Consider the following 8,019-nt stretch of genomic DNA (forward strand, 5'->3'; position numbering starts at 1 on the left):
GACCAAGCCACAGTTTTCCGATCATCAAGGGTCCAACCGATATGGTCATGATCCCACGAGAGACGCTGCAGGTGATGATGTGCTGTTACTAAAGGCACTCGTTTCGGGCGTTTGCTGCTACCAGCCATTAACGACAAATTTCGCAGCACTGTGCTAACAGATTGATTCATCGTACGCCCCACACTGATTTCTGCGGTTATTTCATGGAGTGTTCCTGTATGTTAGCACTGGCAACTCTGCTCAAATGCGGCTGCTTTCGGTCGTTAAGCAGAAGCCGTCCGGCACTGCGTTGTACGCGGTGAGAGGTAACGCCTGAAATTTGTTATTCTCGGCACATTTTTGATAATATGGTATTACTCAAATGCCCTTCACCACCCAGGCACACTCTCACTCTTTCGATGAAATAATCCACAACTTTTTGCATTTTTGCACCTCTTCTTCTGAAATTCACACTTAATCTCAGTGTTAAGCTCTGGAAATGGTCATGCTTCGTTGGTGAACACACGGAATTTCAAATACCCCCACATAAAAGAAATCACAAGTTGAAACTTCCTGGCAGATTTCAATTGTGTGCCGCAGCGAGACTCGAACTCGGGACCTTTGCCTATCGCGGGCATGTACTCTACCGAAGATCTACTCAAGCACGACTTCCGACCCGCCTTTACATCTTTAACTTCGACAATACCTCTTATCATACATACCAACCATCAGAGAAGTTCTCCTGCGAAATTTGCAGGATCAGAACTGGCTCAAATGGCTCTGAGCACTATGGGACTTTAACTGCTGAGGTCATCAGTCCCCTAGAACTTACAACTACTTAAACCTAACTAACCTAAGGACATGACACACATCCATGCCCGAGGCAGGATTCGAACCTGCGACCGTAGCGGTCGCGCGCTTCCAGATTGTAGCGCCTACAACCGCTCGGCCACCACGTCCGGCGGATTAGTACTGTAAGTAGGCTGTTTAGGTTTCTATATTGGTAACGCCACGTAGCGCTCTATATGAAAATCACTGACTGTGCTGTGTGAAGTCTATGGCTGGTTGGCATTGTTGGAGTATTCGCCATTGTAGTGTTGGGCAGCTGGATGTGAACAGCTAGTAGCGTTGCGCAGTTGGAGGTGCGCCGCCAGCTAAATAAAAGATTCTTAACTACTGAAGGCACTAACTACTGATACGCATAGTCAACAAATGAAAGATTTTGATAGAGAACAAACAATGTATTTACCTTAATAATGTTCCAAAGTCATTATATATATATATCAGCTCATGATATCCAATATTACAAATTTACTCTTTCTGATGGACACACGTCCAGATCGTCCGCTCTCAAAACTCTGCCATCTCTCTCCCCACATCCACCACTGCTGGCAGCTCACCTCCAACTGCGCATGGCTACGCGCTGTTCACGTCCCCCTGCCCAACACTATAATAGCGACTATTCCAACAATGCCAACCTGCCACAGACATCACACAGCACACTCGGTGGTTTTCATATAGAGCGCTACGTCGCGTTACCAACATAAAAACCTAAACAGCCTGCTTACAGTACTCCTGGAAGAAAGAATATTGCGGAGACATGACTTAGTCACAGCCGCGGGGATATTTCCAGAAAGAATTTTTCTCTCTGCAGCGAGATGTGGGCTCGCATGAAACTACCTAGTAGATTTAAACCGTGTGCCGGAGCAAGACTCGCACTCGGCACCTCCTGAAAATTTAGCAGGAGAACTTCAAGTTTGGAAGGTAGGATATGAAATACCGGCGGTAATACAGCTGTGAAAACAGATCGTGAGTCTTATATGGAAGTCCATGAATGGCTGCAAATGTTCAGTCGCCGCTGAGGACACAGTCCAATCGCCGGCCAGTGTGACCGAGCGGTTCTAAGCGCTACAGTCTGGAACCGCGCGACCGCTACGGTAGCAGGTTCGAATCCCGCCTCGGGCATGGGTGTGTGTGATGTCCTTAGGTTAGTTAGGTTTAAGTAGTTCTTAGTTCTAGGGGACTGATGACATCAGCAGTTAAGTCCCATAGCGCTCAGAGCCATTTGAACCAACCACAGTCCATTCCACGTAAAAACAGCCGACACCATTACGGTGCCACCACCAGTTTGCACAGTGCCTTGTCGAAAACCTGAGTCCATGCAGTGTTAGTGCTGGCAACATACTGCATCAGAAACTGTGTGCCGGATCAAGACTTGCAGGAGAACTTCAATTTTGGAAAGTAGGATATGAAGTACTGGCGGTAGTACAGCTGTGAAGACGGATCGTGAGTCGTATTTGGGTAGCTCAGTTGGCTGAGCACTTGACTGCGAAAGGCAGAGATCGCGATTTTGAGTTTCGGTGCGGCACACAGATTTAATCTACCAGAAAGTTTGATATTAGCGCAAACTCCGCTGCAGACTGAAAAATTCATTATGAAATCACATGGTGGCTACTTACAAGATCTGGGTGGCCAACTGATGTCACCGTTGTGAAAAACCATCGCTCTCCTAACAAATCCACTGTCGCAATCTATGTTTGATATGTTGAGGTATCTTATTGAAACCAAACCTCTTCAGCATTCACACAATCCAGTTTAGACTATAAAAGCTCTCTTAGCATATCGCGGTAGCGTTTGCCGCCCATTGGTAAAGCGTTTCCGGTGCTACCTACGAAGAAGTCGGTCCAGTGACGACCTCAGCCCATATGCTGCACCACACATTTACTCGTTGTGAACTTAATGGCTTCCCCACAATTACTCGAGGGTTTTCTGTGCCCCAAATCCTGAAATGTTATCAGGAGCTATTCAACAGAAATTGCGCCTCGCCAATAAATAAATCTCGTGTGACTAGGGCCTCCCGTCGTGTAGACCGTTCGCCGTGTGTAAGTCTTTGGATTTGACACCACTTCGGCGACTTGCACGTCGATGGGGATGAAATGATGATGATTAGTACAACACAACACCCAGTCCCTGAGCGGAGAAAATCTCCTACCCAGCCGGGAACCGAATCCGGGCCCATAGGGTTGACATCCTGTCGCGCTGACTACTCAGCTACCGGGGGCGGACATGAAATTTGTAGTCCACTCTTTGTTTTGCAGACACCTATTGGATAAAGGCTCGGCGCTTTTCGTCATAGTTTGAATTCAGTCCTCGTGTCAATTGGATTTTATAGGTCGAAAGGTGCAGATCTTCCTTCACATCTCGTTGTGTTCTGGTTATGGAAATATCGAATTGTTGTGAACGTCGTCGAATAGATTTCATCGCTCTCAAAGCTGATGTTTGATGTTTTCCGTAGAACGACTAACACGAAGACGTCCCGAGGCTTTAATGTTCACAACAGATCCGGCTGCCTCAGAGTTAGCAATTAGTCTCATCACAGGCAACGTATTCAGTACATTACATTTACCAACCATTTTTCAGAGTTTGCGAATATTCTCATCGCAACATTCACCACATTTGTAATACATTTTCACTGTTCCGTCATGATCTACTCCATTATTAATCACAATGAAAACAGTTGAAAATCGTGCAGTGTTAGTGCTGGCAACATACTGCATCAGAAACTGGAGCCATTTCAAAAGTTACTTTCTTCATGGGACACCCTTTACATAGCCTATTTCACAATCTGGTAGTGGCATCACAGCGCCTGATGCCAGACAGTTATTAAAAGGAGCTGAAGGCTCACGCTAACTAATAACATGATAAACAACGTATCCACAAATACTGTTACATATGCTCTTTTGCGGAAACAGGATCCCTTCTGGGTACAGGTAACAGTGCAACTGTGTATCACACAGACACACCTAGACTCAGCTCTGTAGCCACGCGCCTGAATGGAGACAGAAAGTACAAAAGTTTTAAAGAGACAGCCGTATGACAAATTCTATCAAACTACACATATCAAAAAAAGTTTTGCGTCACCTCGGTTCCGAGAGTTCCGAAACCTGTACAGAAAATTGGAAGAGAGATCAACATAAACATCATTTCCGCCATTTTTATTGCTCATGGAAACTACACATTGCATGTTGTACCACCATACAGCGAAACCTTCAGAGGTGGTGGTCCAGATTGCTGTACACACTGGTACTTCTAATACTTTGTAGCACATCCTCTTGCATTGGTGTGTGCCTGTATTCGTCGTGGCATATTATCCACAATTTCATCAAGGTACTGTTGGTCCAGATTGTCCCATTCCTCAACGGCGATTCAGCGTAGGTCCTTCAGAGTGGCTGGTGAGTCACGTCGTCCATAAACAGCCCTTTTCAGTCTATCCCACGCATGTTTGATAGGGTTCACGACTGGAGAACATGTTGGCCACTCTAGTCGAGCGATGTCGTTATCCTAAAGGAAGTCATTCACAGTGCGTACACGATGGAGCGCGCACTGTCGTCCATGGAGATAAATGCCTCGTCAATATGCTGCCGATATGGTTGCACTATCGGTCGGAGGATGGCATTCACGTATCGTACAGCCGTTACGGTGCCTTCCATGACCACCAGTGGCGTACGTCGGCCCCACGTAATGAAACCCCAAAACAGCAGGGAACCTCCACCTTGCTGCACTCGCTGGACAGTGTGTCTAAGGAGTTCAGCCTGACCAAGTTGCCTCCAAACACGTCCCCGACGATTGTCTGGTTGAAGGGATATGGAACACTTATCTGTGAAGAGAACATGCTGCCAATCCTGAGCGGTCCATTAGGCATGTTGTTGGGCCCATCTGTACCGCTCTGCATGGTGTCGTGGTTGCAAAGATCGACCTTGCCATGGACGTCGAGAGTGAAGTAGCGCATCATGCAGCCTATTGCGCACAGTTTGAGTCTTAACACGACGTCCTGTGGCTGCACGAAAAGCATTATTCAACATGGTGGCGTTGCTGGCAGGGTTCCTCCGATCCATAATCCGTAGGTAGCGGTCATCCACTGCAGTAGTAGCCCTTGGACGGCCTGAGCGAGGCATGCCATAGACAGTTCCAGTCTCTCTGTATCTCCTCCATGTCCAAACAACATCGTTTTGGTTCACTCTGAGATGCCTGGACACTTCCCTTGTTGAGAGCCTTCCAGGCACAAAGTAACAATGCGGACGCGATCGATCGGCGGTATTGACCGTCTAGACATGGTTGAACTACAGACAACACCAGCCGTGTACCTCCTTCCTCGTGGAATGACTGGAACTGATCGGCTGTCGGATCCCCTCCGTCTAATTATGCGCTGCTCATGCATGGTTGTTTACATATTTGGGCAGGTTTAGTGACATCTCTGAACAGTCAAAGGGACTGTGTCAGTGATAAAATATCCACAGTCAACGTCTATCTTCGGGAGTTCTGGGAATTGGGGTGATGCAAAATTTTTTTTGATGTGTGTACAAAACAGGAGCATCACCGCACCTAACAATACCGATTGTAATGCATTGGCCCTATGTGTAGATTCAAAGTGAACAGGAAAAGAAATGAAATAAGGTAACTACCCTAGAAAACAAATTAGAAAAATTTGGGTTCAACGAGACGCAGCCACGTCAGTCGAACTGACACAATACGAGCAGAGGAGACCCGCGAACAAAGAAGTGTAATCATGCACTTGTATGCTGTAACAAATACTACGTAGAAAAAATATTAAACTGTTTAGAGAACGTAAAGAAACACCTTTTTATGTGACAAAAATGTCACAGGCGCGACGTTTCCTTACCAGGGGTCCTTGAAGGTTTTGATGCTAGTGGTTGTCGGTGACTAGAGTTCAAATTGCCGTGTGATGATAATTATTTGCTGACAGTGTCGTCCATTTACTTTGATGCACAAGTGGCTTCCCTGTCTAACACTGGCAGGAAGAGCAGGTTGCCTTTTAGCTGAACCTGCAGTCATTATTTATGAAAAGGCTATCACCATAGGACCCAGAGCATTCCATGTAAACACAGCCCGCACCATTATGGCTCCACCATCAGTCTGCACAGTGCCTTGTTGACAACTTGGGTCCGTAGCTTCTTGGGGTCTGCCCCACACTGGAACCCTACCATCAGCTCTTAGCAAGTGAAACTCTGACTCATCTAACCAGGCCACGGTTTCACAGTCCTATACGTTCCAAGTGGTATGGTCACGATCCCAAGGGCCAGCAGAGGCGCTGCAGGTGATGTGGTGTTAGTAAAGGCACACCCCAATAACGCCAAATTTCCGTCGCACTGTCCTAACAGATACATTCGTGGTATGTCCCACTTTGATACCTACGGTTATTTCATGCATTGTTGCTTGTCTGTTAGCACTGACCACACTACGCAAATGCCGCTTCTTACGGTAGTTAAGTCCGTGGTGAGAGATAATGCCTGAAATTTGGTATTATCGGAACACTGTCGGCACACTGGATCTCGGAATACTGAATTCCCTAACGGTTTCCGAAATGGAATGTCCCAAAGTCTGTTAATTCCCGTCGTGCGACCATTATCAAGTTGGAAACCTTTTCAACTGAATCACCCGAGTACAAATGACAGTTCCGCCATGCACTGCCTTTTCACTCCTTGTGTACGCAGTACTATCGCCGTCTGTATATGTGCATATCGCTATCCTATGACTTTTGTCAACTCATTGTATAATAATGCCATACGATCATTCCCATTTTCCAGTGAGAATAATGTTAGAGTCACTGGGGAGTGTTGGATAAAACCACCGCTGAACTTAAGCTTATACACTGAAGAGCTAAAAAAACTGATGTAACTGCCTAATATCGTGTAGGGTCCCCGCAAGCACGCAGAAGTGCCGCAGCACTACGTGGCATGGACTCGACTAATGACTGAAGTAGTTCAAATGTGTGTGAAATCTTATGGGACTTAACTGCTAAGGTCATCAGTCTCTAAGCTTACACACTACTTAACCTAAATTATCCTAAGAACAAACACATACATCCATGCCCGTGGGAGGACTCGAACCTCCGCCATGATCAGCCGCACAGTCCATGACTGCAGCGCCTGAGACCGCTCGGCTAATCCCGCGCGGCGACTGAAGTAGTGCTGGAGGGAACTGACACCATGAATCTTACAGGGCTGTCCATAAATTTGTAAGAGTACGAGAGGGTGGAGATCTCTTAATGCATCCCAGATACGCTCAATTATGTTCCTGTCTGGAGAGCTTGTGACCAGCGGAAGCATTTTAACTCAGAAAAGTTTTCCTGGAGCCACTCTGTAGCAATTCTGGACGTGTGGGGTGTCTCATTGCCCTTCTGGGTTTGCCCAAATCCGTCGGAATTTACAATGGACAAGAATGGATTCACGTGATCAGACAGGATGCTTACGTACGTGTCACGTGTCAGAGTCTAGTCGTATCAGGGGTCCTACGTCACTCCAACTGCACATGCCCCACACCTGCTGACATGCAGGGGGTTCATGGATTCATGAGGTTGTCTCCATACCCGTACGCGTCCATCCATTCGATACAATTTGAAACGAGACTCGTCCGACCAAGCGACATGTTTCCAGACACAAACAGTCTAATGCCGGTGCTGAGAGGCCCAGGCGAGGTGTCGTGCAGTCATCAAGGGTACACGCGTGGGCCTTCGGCTCCGAAAGCCCACGCCGTTTCGTTGAATGGTTCACACACTGACACTCGTTGATAGCCCAGCATTTAAATCTGCAGCAATTTGCGGAAAGTTTGCATTTCTGTCACATGAAATGATTCTCTTGAGTCGTCGTTGGTCCCGTTCTCGCAGGATATTTTTCTGGCCGCAGTGATGTCGGAGATTTGATGTTCTACCGGATTCCTGAAATTCACGTGCACTTGTGAAATAGCCATACGGGAAAATCCCCATTTTATCGTTACCTCGGAGATGCTGTTTCCCATCGCTCGTGCGCCGACTATAACAACACGTTCAAAATCACTTAAATCTTGATAACCTATCATTGCAGCAGCCGTAACGGATCTAACAACTGCGCCAGACTCTTGTCTTATACAGGCGTTGCCGACCGCATCGCAGTGTTCTGCCTGTTTACATATCTCTGTATTTGAATACGCATGCCTATACCAGTTTCTTTGGCGCTTCAGTGTGCTTGATCAGTAGCAAATAAA

Source organism: Schistocerca nitens, chromosome 2, assembly GCF_023898315.1.
Source record: "Schistocerca nitens isolate TAMUIC-IGC-003100 chromosome 2, iqSchNite1.1, whole genome shotgun sequence".
Classification (NCBI taxonomy): Eukaryota; Metazoa; Arthropoda; class Insecta; order Orthoptera; family Acrididae; genus Schistocerca; species Schistocerca nitens.